The sequence below is a fragment of the Brachyhypopomus gauderio genome, chromosome 7 (genome assembly GCF_052324685.1).
Source record: "Brachyhypopomus gauderio isolate BG-103 chromosome 7, BGAUD_0.2, whole genome shotgun sequence".
Classification (NCBI taxonomy): Eukaryota; Metazoa; Chordata; class Actinopteri; order Gymnotiformes; family Hypopomidae; genus Brachyhypopomus; species Brachyhypopomus gauderio.
The window spans coordinates 24253407-24271025 of NC_135217.1; the positions used below are offsets into that span (position 1 = coordinate 24253407).

A 17619-nucleotide genomic window follows, 5' to 3' on the forward strand; every position below is an offset into this window, starting at 1 on the left:
TATTGGATCCAAATCACATCAAATTTGGGTCTACCGATGATGTTCTTCCAACTCCCCAAAACAAAGTCAGTGGTTATGTGGAGATATGGGCAGTAAAATCTGGTCGCTCTCACAAAAACCTTGTATGGTCAGTGGGAAGGTGGAGTGAGTTGGTTCAGACATTTCAGTTTGTTCCAATACAACTTATAAATGACCAAAATAGTGGGTGTGAAAGTTGCGCTGGACGTTTTAGACCAAAGAACCAAAATTTGGTCCTACCAAAACAGGAGGTCTAAGTCTCTGGTTGAATTTCTTTGCTGTGTGAAAACACGTGTTTGGAGAGGTCAAACCTTTGGACCAATTACAGGCAGTTGTGGGAAGGCTATTACTATGATATTGTATTATGCAGGGTATTGGCTAAGAGTAGCAAAACGAGAGTTATCAGAAGAAGGTGAAAGTGATAATCTGTGGTTGAAGTCAAGAAGAAGACAGATTATTTGGGCAGATGCATCATGATATTGTTGAACCGGTGACACCGATCATGCATTGAGAGTGCGGACAACTGCGCCCAATGAACGGCATTTTGCTTATAATTCACTTACTATTGTAAGCAAGCTTTTCATACTTTATACTATGACGGTTTGTTTGTAGACTGACCTTTCTTTGGATGTCCTCTTTTCTGACCTCAAAAGTTCCTAAAGGCCCCAGCGAGAATTGAACTCGCAACCCCTGGTTTACAAGACCAGTGCTCTAACCACTGAGCTATGGAGCCTTACCTGTAAGCATTATAGTTATGTGTCATCATGAAGGGCTCACCCATTCACATACACACAACCACATCGCACCGTCTGGTAGGTATTTAACTATGCTAATGCAGCAGTGATATATTCTATCACCCAAAAGTCACACCATTTATAAAAACACTGAATAATTTACCTCTAAATGTATATATCCTCTGAAATTGTTACAGTGTCATTTTGTGTCACAGTATACTTGTATACAGCTAAAACGACTCGAAATTTGCTTGACTTTGGCACTGGAAGGTGGTAGAATAAGTAACACCGACTACTACACCTCACAAGTGCTCTACATGGCATTGTGGACTGGTCTACTGTGCTAGCTTTTGGATCAACTTCAAGGTGAGCTTGAACAAGTCAAAAAATGTTCAGCTGTTTCAAACACACCTAGACAGTTTGAGAAATGGTGAGATGTCAACTAAAGACAGACAAGACTCATGGGTATTGGATCCAAATCACATCAAATTTGGGTCTACCGATGATGTTCTTCCAACTCCCCAAAACAAAGTCAGTGGTTATGTGGAGATATGGGCAGTAAAATCTGGTCGCTCTCACAAAAACCTTGTATGGTCAGTGGGAAGGTGGAGTGAGTTGGTTCAGACATTTCAGTTTGTTCCAATACAACTTATAAATGACCAAAATAGTGGGTGTGAAAGTTGCGCTGGACATTTTAGACCAAAGAACCAAAATTTGGTCCTACCAAAACAGGAGGTCTAAGTCTATGGTTGAATTTCTTTGCTGTGTGAAAACACGTGTTTGGATAGGTCAAACCTTTGGACCAATTACAGGCAGTTGTGGGAAGGCTATGACTATGATATTGTATTATGCAGGGTATTGGCTAAGAGTAGCAAAACGAGAGTTATCAGAAGAAGGTGAAAGAGATAATCTTTGGTTGAAGTCAAGAAGAAGACAGATTATTTGGGCAGATGCATCATGATATTGTTGAACAGGTGACACCGATCATGCATGGAGAGTGCGGACAACTGCGCCCAATGAACGGCATTTTGCTTATAATTCACTTACTATTGTAAGCAAGCTTTTCATACTTTATACTATGACGGTTTGTTTGTAGACTGACCTTTCTTTGGATGTCCTCTTTTCTGACCTCAAAAGTTCCTAAAGGCCCCAGCGAGAATTGAACTCGCGACCCCTGGTTTACAAGACCAGTGCTCTAACCACTGAGCTATGGAGCCTTACCTGTAAGCATTATAGTTATGTGTCATCATGAAGGGCTCACCCATTCACATACACACAACCACATCTGCACCGTCTGGTAGGTATTTAACTATGCTAATGCAGCAGTGATATATTATATCACCCAAAAGTCACACCATTTATAAAAACACTGAATAATTTACCTCTAAATGTATATATCCTCTGAAATTGTTACAGTGTCATTTTGTGTCACAGTATACTTGTATACAGCTAAAACGACTCGAAATTTGCTTGACTTTGGCACTGGAAGGTGGTAGAATAAGTAACACCGACTACTACACCTCACAAGTGCTCTACATGGCATTGTGGACTGGTCTACTGTGCTAGCTTTTGGATCAACTTCAAGGTGAGCTTGAACAAGTCAAAAAATGTTCAGCTGTTTCAAACACACCTAGACAGTTTGAGAAATGGTGAGATGTCAACTAAAGACAGACAAGACTCATGGGTATTGGATCCAAATCACATCAAATTTGGGTCTACCGATGATGTTCTTCCAACTCCCCAAAACAAAGTCAGTGGTTATGTGGAGATATGGGCAGTAAAATCTGGTCGCTCTCACAAAAACCTTGTATGGTCAGTGGGAAGGTGGAGTGAGTTGGTTCAGACATTTCAGTTTGTTCCAATACAACTTATAAATGACCAAAATAGTGGGTGTGAAAGTTGCGCTGGACGTTTTAGACCAAAGAACCAAAATTTGGTCCTACCAAAACAGCAGGTCTAAGTCTATGGTTGAATTTCTTTGCTGTGTGAAAACACGTGTTTGGATAGGTCAAACCTTTGGACCAATTACAGGCAGTTGTGGGAAGGCTATGACTATGATATTGTATTATGCAGGGTATTGGCTAAGAGTAGCAAAACGAGAGTTATCAGAAGAAGGTGAAAGAGATAATCTTTGGTTGAAGTCAAGAAGAAGACAGATTATTTGGGCAGATGCATCATGATATTGTTGAACAGGTGACACCGATCATGCATGGAGAGTGCGGACAACTGCGCCCAATGAACGGCATTTTGCTTATAATTCACTTACTATTGTAAGCAAGCTTTTCATACTTTATACTATGCCGGTTTGTTTGTAGACTGACCTTTCTTTGGATGTCCTCTTTTCTGACCTCAAAAGTTCCTAAAGGCCCCAGCGAGAATTGAACTCGCGACCCCTGGTTTACAAGACCAGTGCTCTAACCACTGAGCTATGGAGCCTTACCTGTGAGCATTATAGTTATGTGTCATCATGAAGGGCTCACCCATTCACATACACACAACCACATCTGCACCGTCTGGTAGGTATTTAACTATGCTAATGCAGCAGTGATATATTCTATCACCCAAAAGTCACACCATTTATAAAAACACTGAATAATTTACCTCTAAATGTATATATCCTCTGAAATTGTTACAGTGTCATTTTGTGTCACAGTATACTTGTATACAGCTAAAACGACTCGAAATTTGCTTGACTTTGGCACTGGAAGGTGGTACAATAAGTAACACCGACTACTACACCTCACAAGTGCTCTACATGGCATTGTGGACTGGTCTACTGTGCTAGCTTTTGGATCAACTTCAAGGTGAGCTTGAACAAGTCAAAAAATGTTCAGCTGTTTCAAACACACCTAGACAGTTTGAGAAATGGTGAGATGTCAACTAAAGACAGACAAGACTCATGGGTATTGGATCCAAATCACATCAAATTTGGGTCTACCGATGATGTTCTTCCAACTCCCCAAAACAAAGTCAGTGGTTATGTGGAGATATGGGCAGTAAAATCTGGTCGCTCTCACAAAAACCTTGTATGGTCAGTGGGAAGGTGGAGTGAGTTGGTTCAGACATTTCAGTTTGTTCCAATACAACTTATAAATGACCAAAATAGTGGGTGTGAAAGTTGCGCTGGACGTTTTAGACCAAAGAACCAAAATTTGGTCCTACCAAAACAGGAGGTCTAAGTCTCTGGTTGAATTTCTTTGCTGTGTGAAAACACGTGTTTGGAGAGGTCAAACCTTTGGACCAATTACAGGCAGTTGTGGGAAGGCTATTACTATGATATTGTATTATGCAGGGTATTGGCTAAGAGTAGCAAAACGAGAGTTATCAGAAGAAGGTGAAAGTGATAATCTGTGGTTGAAGTCAAGAAGAAGACAGATTATTTGGGCAGATGCATCATGATATTGTTGAACCGGTGACACCGATCATGCATTGAGAGTGCGGACAACTGCGCCCAATGAACGGCATTTTGCTTATAATTCACTTACTATTGTAAGCAAGCTTTTCATACTTTATACTATGACGGTTTGTTTGTAGACTGACCTTTCTTTGGATGTCCTCTTTTCTGACCTCAAAAGTTCCTAAAGGCCCCAGCGAGAATTGAACTCGCAACCCCTGGTTTACAAGACCAGTGCTCTAACCACTGAGCTATGGAGCCTTACCTGTAAGCATTATAGTTATGTGTCATCATGAAGGGCTCACCCATTCACATACACACAACCACATCGCACCGTCTGGTAGGTATTTAACTATGCTAATGCAGCAGTGATATATTCTATCACCCAAAAGTCACACCATTTATAAAAACACTGAATAATTTACCTCTAAATGTATATATCCTCTGAAATTGTTACAGTGTCATTTTGTGTCACAGTATACTTGTATACAGCTAAAACGACTCGAAATTTGCTTGACTTTGGCACTGGAAGGTGGTAGAATAAGTAACACCGACTACTACACCTCACAAGTGCTCTACATGGCATTGTGGACTGGTCTACTGTGCTAGCTTTTGGATCAACTTCAAGGTGAGCTTGAACAAGTCAAAAAATGTTCAGCTGTTTCAAACACACCTAGACAGTTTGAGAAATGGTGAGATGTCAACTAAAGACAGACAAGACTCATGGGTATTGGATCCAAATCACATCAAATTTGGGTCTACCGATGATGTTCTTCCAACTCCCCAAAACAAAGTCAGTGGTTATGTGGAGATATGGGCAGTAAAATCTGGTCGCTCTCACAAAAACCTTGTATGGTCAGTGGGAAGGTGGAGTGAGTTGGTTCAGACATTTCAGTTTGTTCCAATACAACTTATAAATGACCAAAATAGTGGGTGTGAAAGTTGCGCTGGACGTTTTAGACCAAAGAACCAAAATTTGGTCCTACCAAAACAGGAGGTCTAAGTCTCTGGTTGAATTTCTTTGCTGTGTGAAAACACGTGTTTGGAGAGGTCAAACCTTTGGACCAATTACAGGCAGTTGTGGGAAGGCTATTACTATGATATTGTATTATGCAGGGTATTGGCTAAGAGTAGCAAAACGAGAGTTATCAGAAGAAGGTGAAAGTGATAATCTGTGGTTGAAGTCAAGAAGAAGACAGATTATTTGGGCAGATGCATCATGATATTGTTGAACCGGTGACACCGATCATGCATTGAGAGTGCGGACAACTGCGCCCAATGAACGGCATTTTGCTTATAATTCACTTACTATTGTAAGCAAGCTTTTCATACTTTATACTATGACGGTTTGTTTGTAGACTGACCTTTCTTTGGATGTCCTCTTTTCTGACCTCAAAAGTTCCTAAAGGCCCCAGCGAGAATTGAACTCGCAACCCCTGGTTTACAAGACCAGTGCTCTAACCACTGAGCTATGGAGCCTTACCTGTAAGCATTATAGTTATGTGTCATCATGAAGGGCTCACCCATTCACATACACACAACCACATCGCACCGTCTGGTAGGTATTTAACTATGCTAATGCAGCAGTGATATATTCTATCACCCAAAAGTCACACCATTTATAAAAACACTGAATAATTTACCTCTAAATGTATATATCCTCTGAAATTGTTACAGTGTCATTTTGTGTCACAGTATACTTGTATACAGCTAAAACGACTCGAAATTTGCTTGACTTTGGCACTGGAAGGTGGTAGAATAAGTAACACCGACTACTACACCTCACAAGTGCTCTACATGGCATTGTGGACTGGTCTACTGTGCTAGCTTTTGGATCAACTTCAAGGTGAGCTTGAACAAGTCAAAAAATGTTCAGCTGTTTCAAACACACCTAGACAGTTTGAGAAATGGTGAGATGTCAACTAAAGACAGACAAGACTCATGGGTATTGGATCCAAATCACATCAAATTTGGGTCTACCGATGATGTTCTTCCAACTCCCCAAAACAAAGTCAGTGGTTATGTGGAGATATGGGCAGTAAAATCTGGTCGCTCTCACAAAAACCTTGTATGGTCAGTGGGAAGGTGGAGTGAGTTGGTTCAGACATTTCAGTTTGTTCCAATACAACTTATAAATGACCAAAATAGTGGGTGTGAAAGTTGCGCTGGACGTTTTAGACCAAAGAACCAAAATTTGGTCCTACCAAAACAGGAGGTCTAAGTCTCTGGTTGAATTTCTTTGCTGTGTGAAAACACGTGTTTGGAGAGGTCAAACCTTTGGACCAATTACAGGCAGTTGTGGGAAGGCTATTACTATGATATTGTATTATGCAGGGTATTGGCTAAGAGTAGCAAAACGAGAGTTATCAGAAGAAGGTGAAAGTGATAATCTGTGGTTGAAGTCAAGAAGAAGACAGATTATTTGGGCAGATGCATCATGATATTGTTGAACCGGTGACACCGATCATGCATTGAGAGTGCGGACAACTGCGCCCAATGAACGGCATTTTGCTTATAATTCACTTACTATTGTAAGCAAGCTTTTCATACTTTATACTATGACGGTTTGTTTGTAGACTGACCTTTCTTTGGATGTCCTCTTTTCTGACCTCAAAAGTTCCTAAAGGCCCCAGCGAGAATTGAACTCGCAACCCCTGGTTTACAAGACCAGTGCTCTAACCACTGAGCTATGGAGCCTTACCTGTAAGCATTATAGTTATGTGTCATCATGAAGGGCTCACCCATTCACATACACACAACCACATCGCACCGTCTGGTAGGTATTTAACTATGCTAATGCAGCAGTGATATATTCTATCACCCAAAAGTCACACCATTTATAAAAACACTGAATAATTTACCTCTAAATGTATATATCCTCTGAAATTGTTACAGTGTCATTTTGTGTCACAGTATACTTGTATACGGTTAAAACGACTCGAAATTTGCTTGACTTTGGCACTGGAAGGTGGTAGAATAAGTAACACCGACTACTACACCTCACAAGTGCTCTACATGGCATTGTGGACTGGTCTACTGTGCTAGCTTTTGGATCAACTTCAAGGTGAGCTTGAACAAGTCAAAAAATGTTCAGCTGTTTCAAACACACCTAGACAGTTTGAGAAATGGTGAGATGTCAACTAAAGACAGACAAGACTCATGGGTATTGGATCCAAATCACATCAAATTTGGGTCTACCGATGATGTTCTTCCAACTCCCCAAAACAAAGTCAGTGGTTATGTGGAGATATGGGCAGTAAAATCTGGTCGCTCTCACAAAAACCTTGTATGGTCAGTGGGAAGGTGGAGTGAGTTGGTTCAGACATTTCAGTTTGTTCCAATACAACTTATAAATGACCAAAATAGTGGGTGTGAAAGTTGCGCTGGACATTTTAGACCAAAGAACCAAAATTTGGTCCTACCAAAACAGGAGGTCTAAGTCTATGGTTGAATTTCTTTGCTGTGTGAAAACACGTGTTTGGATAGGTCAAACCTTTGGACCAATTACAGGCAGTTGTGGGAAGGCTATGACTATGATATTGTATTATGCAGGGTATTGGCTAAGAGTAGCAAAACGAGAGTTATCAGAAGAAGGTGAAAGAGATAATCTTTGGTTGAAGTCAAGAAGAAGACAGATTATTTGGGCAGATGCATCATGATATTGTTGAACAGGTGACACCGATCATGCATGGAGAGTGCGGACAACTGCGCCCAATGAACGGCATTTTGCTTATAATTCACTTACTATTGTAAGCAAGCTTTTCATACTTTATACTATGCCGGTTTGTTTGTAGACTGACCTTTCTTTGGATGTCCTCTTTTCTGACCTCAAAAGTTCCTAAAGGCCCCAGCGAGAATTGAACTCACGACCCCTGGTTTACAAGACCAGTGCTCTAACCACTGAGCTATGGAGCCTTACCTGTAAGCATTATAGTTATGTGTCATCATGAAGGGCTCACCCATTCACATACACACAACCACATCTGCACCGTCTGGTAGGTATTTAACTATGCTAATGCAGCAGTGATATATTCTATCACCCAAAAGTCACACCATTTATAAAAACACTGAATAATTTACCTCTAAATGTATATATCCTCTGAAATTGTTACAGTGTCATTTTGTGTCACAGTATACTTGTATACAGCTAAAACGACTCGAAATTTGCTTGACTTTGGCACTGGAAGGTGCTAGAATAAGTAACACCGACTACTACACCTCACAAGTGCTCTACATGGCATTGTGGACTGGTCTACTGTGCTAGCTTTTGGATCAACTTCAAGGTGAGCTTGAACAAGTCAAAAAATGTTCAGCTGTTTCAAACACACCTAGACAGTTTGAGAAATGGTGAGATGTCAACTAAAGACAGACAAGACTCATGGGTATTGGATCCAAATCACATCAAATTTGGGTCTACCGATGATGTTCTTCCAACTCCCCAAAACAAAGTCAGTGGTTATGTGGAGATATGGGCAGTAAAATCTGGTCGCTCTCACAAAAACCTTGTATGGTCAGTGGGAAGGTGGAGTGAGTTGGTTCAGACATTTCAGTTTGTTCCAATACAACTTATAAATGACCAAAATAGTGGGTGTGAAAGTTGCGCTGGACATTTTAGACCAAAGAACCAAAATTTGGTCCTACCAAAACAGGAGGTCTAAGTCTATGGTTGAATTTCTTTGCTGTGTGAAAACACGTGTTTGGATAGGTCAAACCTTTGGACCAATTACAGGCAGTTGTGGGAAGGCTATGACTATGATATTGTATTATGCAGGGTATTGGCTAAGAGTAGCAAAACGAGAGTTATCAGAAGAAGGTGAAAGAGATAATCTTTGGTTGAAGTCAAGAAGAAGACAGATTATTTGGGCAGATGCATCATGATATTGTTGAACAGGTGACACCGATCATGCATGGAGAGTGCGGACAACTGCGCCCAATGAACGGCATTTTGCTTATAATTCACTTACTATTGTAAGCAAGCTTTTCATACTTTATACTATGACGGTTTGTTTGTAGACTGACCTTTCTTTGGATGTCCTCTTTTCTGACCTCAAAAGTTCCTAAAGGCCCCAGCGAGAATTGAACTCGCGACCCCTGGTTTACAAGACCAGTGCTCTAACCACTGAGCTATGGAGCCTTACCTGTAAGCATTATAGTTATGTGTCATCATGAAGGGCTCACCCATTCACATACACACAACCACATCTGCACCGTCTGGTAGGTATTTAACTATGCTAATGCAGCAGTGATATATTATATCACCCAAAAGTCACACCATTTATAAAAACACTGAATAATTTACCTCTAAATGTATATATCCTCTGAAATTGTTACAGTGTCATTTTGTGTCACAGTATACTTGTATACAGCTAAAACGACTCGAAATTTGCTTGACTTTGGCACTGGAAGGTGGTAGAATAAGTAACACCGACTACTACACCTCACAAGTGCTCTACATGGCATTGTGGACTGGTCTACTGTGCTAGCTTTTGGATCAACTTCAAGGTGAGCTTGAACAAGTCAAAAAATGTTCAGCTGTTTCAAACACACCTAGACAGTTTGAGAAATGGTGAGATGTCAACTAAAGACAGACAAGACTCATGGGTATTGGATCCAAATCACATCAAATTTGGGTCTACCGATGATGTTCTTCCAACTCCCCAAAACAAAGTCAGTGGTTATGTGGAGATATGGGCAGTAAAATCTGGTCGCTCTCACAAAAACCTTGTATGGTCAGTGGGAAGGTGGAGTGAGTTGGTTCAGACATTTCAGTTTGTTCCAATACAACTTATAAATGACCAAAATAGTGGGTGTGAAAGTTGCGCTGGACGTTTTAGACCAAAGAACCAAAATTTGGTCCTACCAAAACAGCAGGTCTAAGTCTATGGTTGAATTTCTTTGCTGTGTGAAAACACGTGTTTGGATAGGTCAAACCTTTGGACCAATTACAGGCAGTTGTGGGAAGGCTATGACTATGATATTGTATTATGCAGGGTATTGGCTAAGAGTAGCAAAACGAGAGTTATCAGAAGAAGGTGAAAGAGATAATCTTTGGTTGAAGTCAAGAAGAAGACAGATTATTTGGGCAGATGCATCATGATATTGTTGAACAGGTGACACCGATCATGCATGGAGAGTGCGGACAACTGCGCCCAATGAACGGCATTTTGCTTATAATTCACTTACTATTGTAAGCAAGCTTTTCATACTTTATACTATGCCGGTTTGTTTGTAGACTGACCTTTCTTTGGATGTCCTCTTTTCTGACCTCAAAAGTTCCTAAAGGCCCCAGCGAGAATTGAACTCGCGACCCCTGGTTTACAAGACCAGTGCTCTAACCACTGAGCTATGGAGCCTTACCTGTAAGCATTATAGTTATGTGTCATCATGAAGGGCTCACCCATTCACATACACACAACCACATCTGCACCGTCTGGTAGGTATTTAACTATGCTAATGCAGCAGTGATATATTCTATCACCCAAAAGTCACACCATTTATAAAAACACTGAATAATTTACCTCTAAATGTATATATCCTCTGAAATTGTTACAGTGTCATTTTGTGTCACAGTATACTTGTATACAGCTAAAACGACTCGAAATTTGCTTGACTTTGGCACTGGAAGGTGGTAGAATAAGTAACACCGACTACTACACCTCACAAGTGCTCTACATGGCATTGTGGACTGGTCTACTGTGCTAGCTTTTGGATCAACTTCAAGGTGAGCTTGAACAAGTCAAAAAATGTTCAGCTGTTTCAAACACACCTAGACAGTTTGAGAAATGGTGAGATGTCAACTAAAGACAGACAAGACTCATGGGTATTGGATCCAAATCACATCAAATTTGGGTCTACCGATGATGTTCTTCCAACTCCCCAAAACAAAGTCAGTGGTTATGTGGAGATATGGGCAGTAAAATCTGGTCGCTCTCACAAAAACCTTGTATGGTCAGTGGGAAGGTGGAGTGAGTTGGTTCAGACATTTCAGTTTGTTCCAATACAACTTATAAATGACCAAAATAGTGGGTGTGAAAGTTGCGCTGGACGTTTTAGACCAAAGAACCAAAATTTGGTCCTACCAAAACAGGAGGTCTAAGTCTCTGGTTGAATTTCTTTGCTGTGTGAAAACACGTGTTTGGAGAGGTCAAACCTTTGGACCAATTACAGGCAGTTGTGGGAAGGCTATTACTATGATATTGTATTATGCAGGGTATTGGCTAAGAGTAGCAAAACGAGAGTTATCAGAAGAAGGTGAAAGTGATAATCTGTGGTTGAAGTCAAGAAGAAGACAGATTATTTGGGCAGATGCATCATGATATTGTTGAACCGGTGACACCGATCATGCATTGAGAGTGCGGACAACTGCGCCCAATGAACGGCATTTTGCTTATAATTCACTTACTATTGTAAGCAAGCTTTTCATACTTTATACTATGACGGTTTGTTTGTAGACTGACCTTTCTTTGGATGTCCTCTTTTCTGACCTCAAAAGTTCCTAAAGGCCCCAGCGAGAATTGAACTCGCAACCCCTGGTTTACAAGACCAGTGCTCTAACCACTGAGCTATGGAGCCTTACCTGTAAGCATTATAGTTATGTGTCATCATGAAGGGCTCACCCATTCACATACACACAACCACATCGCACCGTCTGGTAGGTATTTAACTATGCTAATGCAGCAGTGATATATTCTATCACCCAAAAGTCACACCATTTATAAAAACACTGAATAATTTACCTCTAAATGTATATATCCTCTGAAATTGTTACAGTGTCATTTTGTGTCACAGTATACTTGTATACAGCTAAAATGACTCGAAATTTGCTTGACTTTGGCACTGGAAGGTGGTAGAATAAGTAACACCGACTACTACACCTCACAAGTGCTCTACATGGCATTGTGGACTGGTCTACTGTGCTAGCTTTTGGATCAACTTCAAGGTGAGCTTGAACAAGTCAAAAAATGTTCAGCTGTTTCAAACACACCTAGACAGTTTGAGAAATGGTGAGATGTCAACTAAAGACAGACAAGACTCATGGGTATTGGATCCAAATCACATCAAATTTGGGTCTACCGATGATGTTCTTCCAACTCCCCAAAACAAAGTCAGTGGTTATGTGGAGATATGGGCAGTAAAATCTGGTCGCTCTCACAAAAACCTTGTATGGTCAGTGGGAAGGTGGAGTGAGTTGGTTCAGACATTTCAGTTTGTTCCAATACAACTTATAAATGACCAAAATAGTGGGTGTGAAAGTTGCGCTGGACGTTTTAGACCAAAGAACCAAAATTTGGTCCTACCAAAACAGGAGGTCTAAGTCTCTGGTTGAATTTCTTTGCTGTGTGAAAACACGTGTTTGGAGAGGTCAAACCTTTGGACCAATTACAGGCAGTTGTGGGAAGGCTATTACTATGATATTGTATTATGCAGGGTATTGGCTAAGAGTAGCAAAACGAGAGTTATCAGAAGAAGGTGAAAGTGATAATCTGTGGTTGAAGTCAAGAAGAAGACAGATTATTTGGGCAGATGCATCATGATATTGTTGAACCGGTGACACCGATCATGCATTGAGAGTGCGGACAACTGCGCCCAATGAACGGCATTTTGCTTATAATTCACTTACTATTGTAAGCAAGCTTTTCATACTTTATACTATGACGGTTTGTTTGTAGACTGACCTTTCTTTGGATGTCCTCTTTTCTGACCTCAAAAGTTCCTAAAGGCCCCAGCGAGAATTGAACTCACAACCCCTGGTTTACAAGACCAGTGCTCTAACCACTGAGCTATGGAGCCTTACCTGTAAGCATTATAGTTATGTGTCATCATGAAGGGCTCACCCATTCACATACACACAACCACATCGCACCGTCTGGTAGGTATTTAACTATGCTAATGCAGCAGTGATATATTCTATCACCCAAAAGTCACACCATTTATAAAAACACTGAATAATTTACCTCTAAATGTATATATCCTCTGAAATTGTTACAGTGTCATTTTGTGTCACAGTATACTTGTATACAGCTAAAACGACTCGAAATTTGCTTGACTTTGGCACTGGAAGGTGGTAGAATAAGTAACACCGACTACTACACCTCACAAGTGCTCTACATGGCATTGTGGACTGGTCTACTGTGCTAGCTTTTGGATCAACTTCAAGGTGAGCTTGAACAAGTCAAAAAATGTTCAGCTGTTTCAAACACACCTAGACAGTTTGAGAAATGGTGAGATGTCAACTAAAGACAGACAAGACTCATGGGTATTGGATCCAAATCACATCAAATTTGGGTCTACCGATGATGTTCTTCCAACTCCCCAAAACAAAGTCAGTGGTTATGTGGAGATATGGGCAGTAAAATCTGGTCGCTCTCACAAAAACCTTGTATGGTCAGTGGGAAGGTGGAGTGAGTTGGTTCAGACATTTCAGTTTGTTCCAATACAACTTATAAATGACCAAAATAGTGGGTGTGAAAGTTGCGCTGGACATTTTAGACCAAAGAACCAAAATTTGGTCCTACCAAAACAGGAGGTCTAAGTCTATGGTTGAATTTCTTTGCTGTGTGAAAACACGTGTTTGGATAGGTCAAACCTTTGGACCAATTACAGGCAGTTGTGGGAAGGCTATGACTATGATATTGTATTATGCAGGGTATTGGCTAAGAGTAGCAAAACGAGAGTTATCAGAAGAAGGTGAAAGAGATAATCTTTGGTTGAAGTCAAGAAGAAGACAGATTATTTGGGCAGATGCATCATGATATTGTTGAACAGGTGACACCGATCATGCATGGAGAGTGCGGACAACTGCGCCCAATGAACGGCATTTTGCTTATAATTCACTTACTATTGTAAGCAAGCTTTTCATACTTTATACTATGCCGGTTTGTTTGTAGACTGACCTTTCTTTGGATGTCCTCTTTTCTGACCTCAAAAGTTCCTAAAGGCCCCAGCGAGAATTGAACTCACGACCCCTGGTTTACAAGACCAGTGCTCTAACCACTGAGCTATGGAGCCTTACCTGTAAGCATTATAGTTATGTGTCATCATGAAGGGCTCACCCATTCACATACACACAACCACATCTGCACCGTCTGGTAGGTATTTAACTATGCTAATGCAGCAGTGATATATTCTATCACCCAAAAGTCACACCATTTATAAAAACACTGAATAATTTACCTCTAAATGTATATATCCTCTGAAATTGTTACAGTGTCATTTTGTGTCACAGTATACTTGTATACAGCTAAAACGACTCGAAATTTGCTTGACTTTGGCACTGGAAGGTGGTAGAATAAGTAACACCGACTACTACACCTCACAAGTGCTCTACATGGCATTGTGGACTGGTCTACTGTGCTAGCTTTTGGATCAACTTCAAGGTGAGCTTGAACAAGTCAAAAAATGTTCAGCTGTTTCAAACACACCTAGACAGTTTGAGAAATGGTGAGATGTCAACTAAAGACAGACAAGACTCATGGGTATTGGATCCAAATAACATCAAATTTGGGTCTACCGATGATGTTCTTCCAACTCCCCAAAACAAAGTCAGTGGTTATGTGGAGATATGGGCAGTAAAATCTGGTCGCTCTCACAAAAACCTTGTATGGTCAGTGGGAAGGTGGAGTGAGTTGGTTCAGACATTTCAGTTTGTTCCAATACAACTTATAAATGACCAAAATAGTGGGTGTGAAAGTTGCGCTGGACGTTTTAGACCAAAGAACCAAAATTTGGTCCTACCAAAACAGGAGGTCTAAGTCTCTGGTTGAATTTCTTTGCTGTGTGAAAACACGTGTTTGGAGAGGTCAAACCTTTGGACCAATTACAGGCAGTTGTGGGAAGGCTATTACTATGATATTGTATTATGCAGGGTATTGGCTAAGAGTAGCAAAACGAGAGTTATCAGAAGAAGGTGAAAGTGATAATCTGTGGTTGAAGTCAAGAAGAAGACAGATTATTTGGGCAGATGCATCATGATATTGTTGAACCGGTGACACCGATCATGCATTGAGAGTGCGGACAACTGCGCCCAATGAACGGCATTTTGCTTATAATTCACTTACTATTGTAAGCAAGCTTTTCATACTTTATACTATGACGGTTTGTTTGTAGACTGACCTTTCTTTGGATGTCCTCTTTTCTGACCTCAAAAGTTCCTAAAGGCCCCAGCGAGAATTGAACTCGCAACCCCTGGTTTACAAGACCAGTGCTCTAACCACTGAGCTATGGAGCCTTACCTGTAAGCATTATAGTTATGTGTCATCATGAAGGGCTCACCCATTCACATACACACAACCACATCGCACCGTCTGGTAGGTATTTAACTATGCTAATGCAGCAGTGATATATTCTATCACCCAAAAGTCACACCATTTATAAAAACACTGAATAATTTACCTCTAAATGTATATATCCTCTGAAATTGTTACAGTGTCATTTTGTGTCACAGTATACTTGTATACAGCTAAAACGACTCGAAATTTGCTTGACTTTGGCACTGGAAGGTGGTAGAATAAGTAACACCGACTACTACACCTCACAAGTGCTCTACATGGCATTGTGGACTGGTCTACTGTGCTAGCTTTTGGATCAACTTCAAGGTGAGCTTGAACAAGTCAAAAAATGTTCAGCTGTTTCAAACACACCTAGACAGTTTGAGAAATGGTGAGATGTCAACTAAAGACAGACAAGACTCATGGGTATTGGATCCAAATCACATCAAATTTGGGTCTACCGATGATGTTCTTCCAACTCCCCAAAACAAAGTCAGTGGTTATGTGGAGATATGGGCAGTAAAATCTGGTCGCTCTCACAAAAACCTTGTATGGTCAGTGGGAAGGTGGAGTGAGTTGGTTCAGACATTTCAGTTTGTTCCAATACAACTTATAAATGACCAAAATAGTGGGTGTGAAAGTTGCGCTGGACATTTTAGACCAAAGAACCAAAATTTGGTCCTACCAAAACAGGAGGTCTAAGTCTATGGTTGAATTTCTTTGCTGTGTGAAAACACGTGTTTGGATAGGTCAAACCTTTGGACCAATTACAGGCAGTTGTGGGAAGGCTATGACTATGATATTGTATTATGCAGGGTATTGGCTAAGAGTAGCAAAACGAGAGTTATCAGAAGAAGGTGAAAGAGATAATCTTTGGTTGAAGTCAAGAAGAAGACAGATTATTTGGGCAGATGCATCATGATATTGTTGAACAGGTGACACCGATCATGCATGGAGAGTGCGGACAACTGCGCCCAATGAACGGCATTTTGCTTATAATTCACTTACTATTGTAAGCAAGCTTTTCATACTTTATACTATGCCGGTTTGTTTGTAGACTGACCTTTCTTTGGATGTCCTCTTTTCTGACCTCAAAAGTTCCTAAAGGCCCCAGCGAGAATTGAACTCACGACCCCTGGTTTACAAGACCAGTGCTCTAACCACTGAGCTATGGAGCCTTACCTGTAAGCATTATAGTTATGTGTCATCATGAAGGGCTCACCCATTCACATACACACAACCACATCTGCACCGTCTGGTAGGTATTTAACTATGCTAATGCAGCAGTGATATATTCTATCACCCAAAAGTCACACCATTTATAAAAACACTGAATAATTTACCTCTAAATGTATATATACTCTGAAATTGTTACAGTGTCATTTTGTGTCACAGTATACTTGTATACAGCTAAAACGACTCGAAATTTGCTTGACTTTGGCACTGGAAGGTGGTAGAATAAGTAACACCGACTACTACACCTCACAAGTGCTCTACATGGCATTGTGGACTGGTCTACTGTGCTAGCTTTTGGATCAACTTCAAGGTGAGCTTGAACAAGTAAAAAAATGTTCAGCTGTTTCAAACACACCTAGACAGTTTGAGAAATGGTGAGATGTCAACTAAAGACAGACAAGACTCATGGGTATTGGATCCAAATCACATCAAATTTGGGTCTACCGATGATGTTCTTCCAACTCCCCAAAACAAAGTCAGTGGTTATGTGGAGATATGGGCAGTAAAATCTGGTCGCTCTCACAAAAACCTTGTATGGTCAGTGGGAAGGTGGAGTGAGTTGGTTCAGACATTTCAGTTTGTTCCAATACAACTTATAAATGACCAAAATAGTGGGTGTGAAAGTTGCGCTGGACGTTTTAGACCAAAGAACCAAAATTTGGTCCTACCAAAACAGGAGGTCTAAGTCTCTGGTTGAATTTCTTTGCTGTGTGAAAACACGTGTTTGGAGAGGTCAAACCTTTGGACCAATTACAGGCAGTTGTGGGAAGGCTATTACTATGATATTGTATTATGCAGGGTATTGGCTAAGAGTAGCAAAACGAGAGTTATCAGAAGAAGGTGAAAGTGATAATCTGTGGTTGAAGTCAAGAAGAAGACAGATTATTTGGGCAGATGCATCATGATATTGTTGAACCGGTGACACCGATCATGCATTGAGAGTGCGGACAACTGCGCCCAATGAACGGCA

The 17619-nt window shown here is 40.7% G+C and overlaps 14 non-coding genes across 14 annotated transcripts; all 14 read right to left on the minus strand.

Annotated features, from left to right (window-relative positions):
- Nucleotides 1-678: 678 nt before the first annotated feature.
- Nucleotides 679-751, minus strand: trnat-ugu (transfer RNA threonine (anticodon UGU)). Its single transcript has one exon. It is a non-coding gene; the product is annotated as a tRNA-Thr (tRNA).
- Nucleotides 752-1896: 1145 nt separating this feature from the next.
- trnat-ugu (transfer RNA threonine (anticodon UGU)) lies at nt 1897-1969 on the minus strand. The gene has a single exon. It is a non-coding gene; the product is annotated as a tRNA-Thr (tRNA).
- Nucleotides 1970-3115: 1146 nt separating this feature from the next.
- On the minus strand, nt 3116-3188 carry trnat-ugu (transfer RNA threonine (anticodon UGU)). The gene has a single exon. It is a non-coding gene; the product is annotated as a tRNA-Thr (tRNA).
- A 1146-nt stretch (nt 3189-4334) lies between these two features.
- trnat-ugu (transfer RNA threonine (anticodon UGU)) lies at nt 4335-4407 on the minus strand. Its single transcript has one exon. It is a non-coding gene; the product is annotated as a tRNA-Thr (tRNA).
- A 1145-nt stretch (nt 4408-5552) lies between these two features.
- trnat-ugu (transfer RNA threonine (anticodon UGU)) lies at nt 5553-5625 on the minus strand. The gene has a single exon. It is a non-coding gene; the product is annotated as a tRNA-Thr (tRNA).
- Nucleotides 5626-6770: 1145 nt separating this feature from the next.
- Nucleotides 6771-6843, minus strand: trnat-ugu (transfer RNA threonine (anticodon UGU)). The gene has a single exon. It is a non-coding gene; the product is annotated as a tRNA-Thr (tRNA).
- Nucleotides 6844-7988: 1145 nt separating this feature from the next.
- trnat-ugu (transfer RNA threonine (anticodon UGU)) lies at nt 7989-8061 on the minus strand. Its single transcript has one exon. It is a non-coding gene; the product is annotated as a tRNA-Thr (tRNA).
- A 1146-nt stretch (nt 8062-9207) lies between these two features.
- Nucleotides 9208-9280, minus strand: trnat-ugu (transfer RNA threonine (anticodon UGU)). The gene has a single exon. It is a non-coding gene; the product is annotated as a tRNA-Thr (tRNA).
- A 1146-nt stretch (nt 9281-10426) lies between these two features.
- trnat-ugu (transfer RNA threonine (anticodon UGU)) lies at nt 10427-10499 on the minus strand. Its single transcript has one exon. It is a non-coding gene; the product is annotated as a tRNA-Thr (tRNA).
- Nucleotides 10500-11645: 1146 nt separating this feature from the next.
- On the minus strand, nt 11646-11718 carry trnat-ugu (transfer RNA threonine (anticodon UGU)). Its single transcript has one exon. It is a non-coding gene; the product is annotated as a tRNA-Thr (tRNA).
- Nucleotides 11719-12863: 1145 nt separating this feature from the next.
- On the minus strand, nt 12864-12936 carry trnat-ugu (transfer RNA threonine (anticodon UGU)). The gene has a single exon. It is a non-coding gene; the product is annotated as a tRNA-Thr (tRNA).
- A 1145-nt stretch (nt 12937-14081) lies between these two features.
- On the minus strand, nt 14082-14154 carry trnat-ugu (transfer RNA threonine (anticodon UGU)). Its single transcript has one exon. It is a non-coding gene; the product is annotated as a tRNA-Thr (tRNA).
- Nucleotides 14155-15300: 1146 nt separating this feature from the next.
- trnat-ugu (transfer RNA threonine (anticodon UGU)) lies at nt 15301-15373 on the minus strand. The gene has a single exon. It is a non-coding gene; the product is annotated as a tRNA-Thr (tRNA).
- A 1145-nt stretch (nt 15374-16518) lies between these two features.
- On the minus strand, nt 16519-16591 carry trnat-ugu (transfer RNA threonine (anticodon UGU)). The gene has a single exon. It is a non-coding gene; the product is annotated as a tRNA-Thr (tRNA).
- Nucleotides 16592-17619: the final 1028 nt, after the last annotated feature.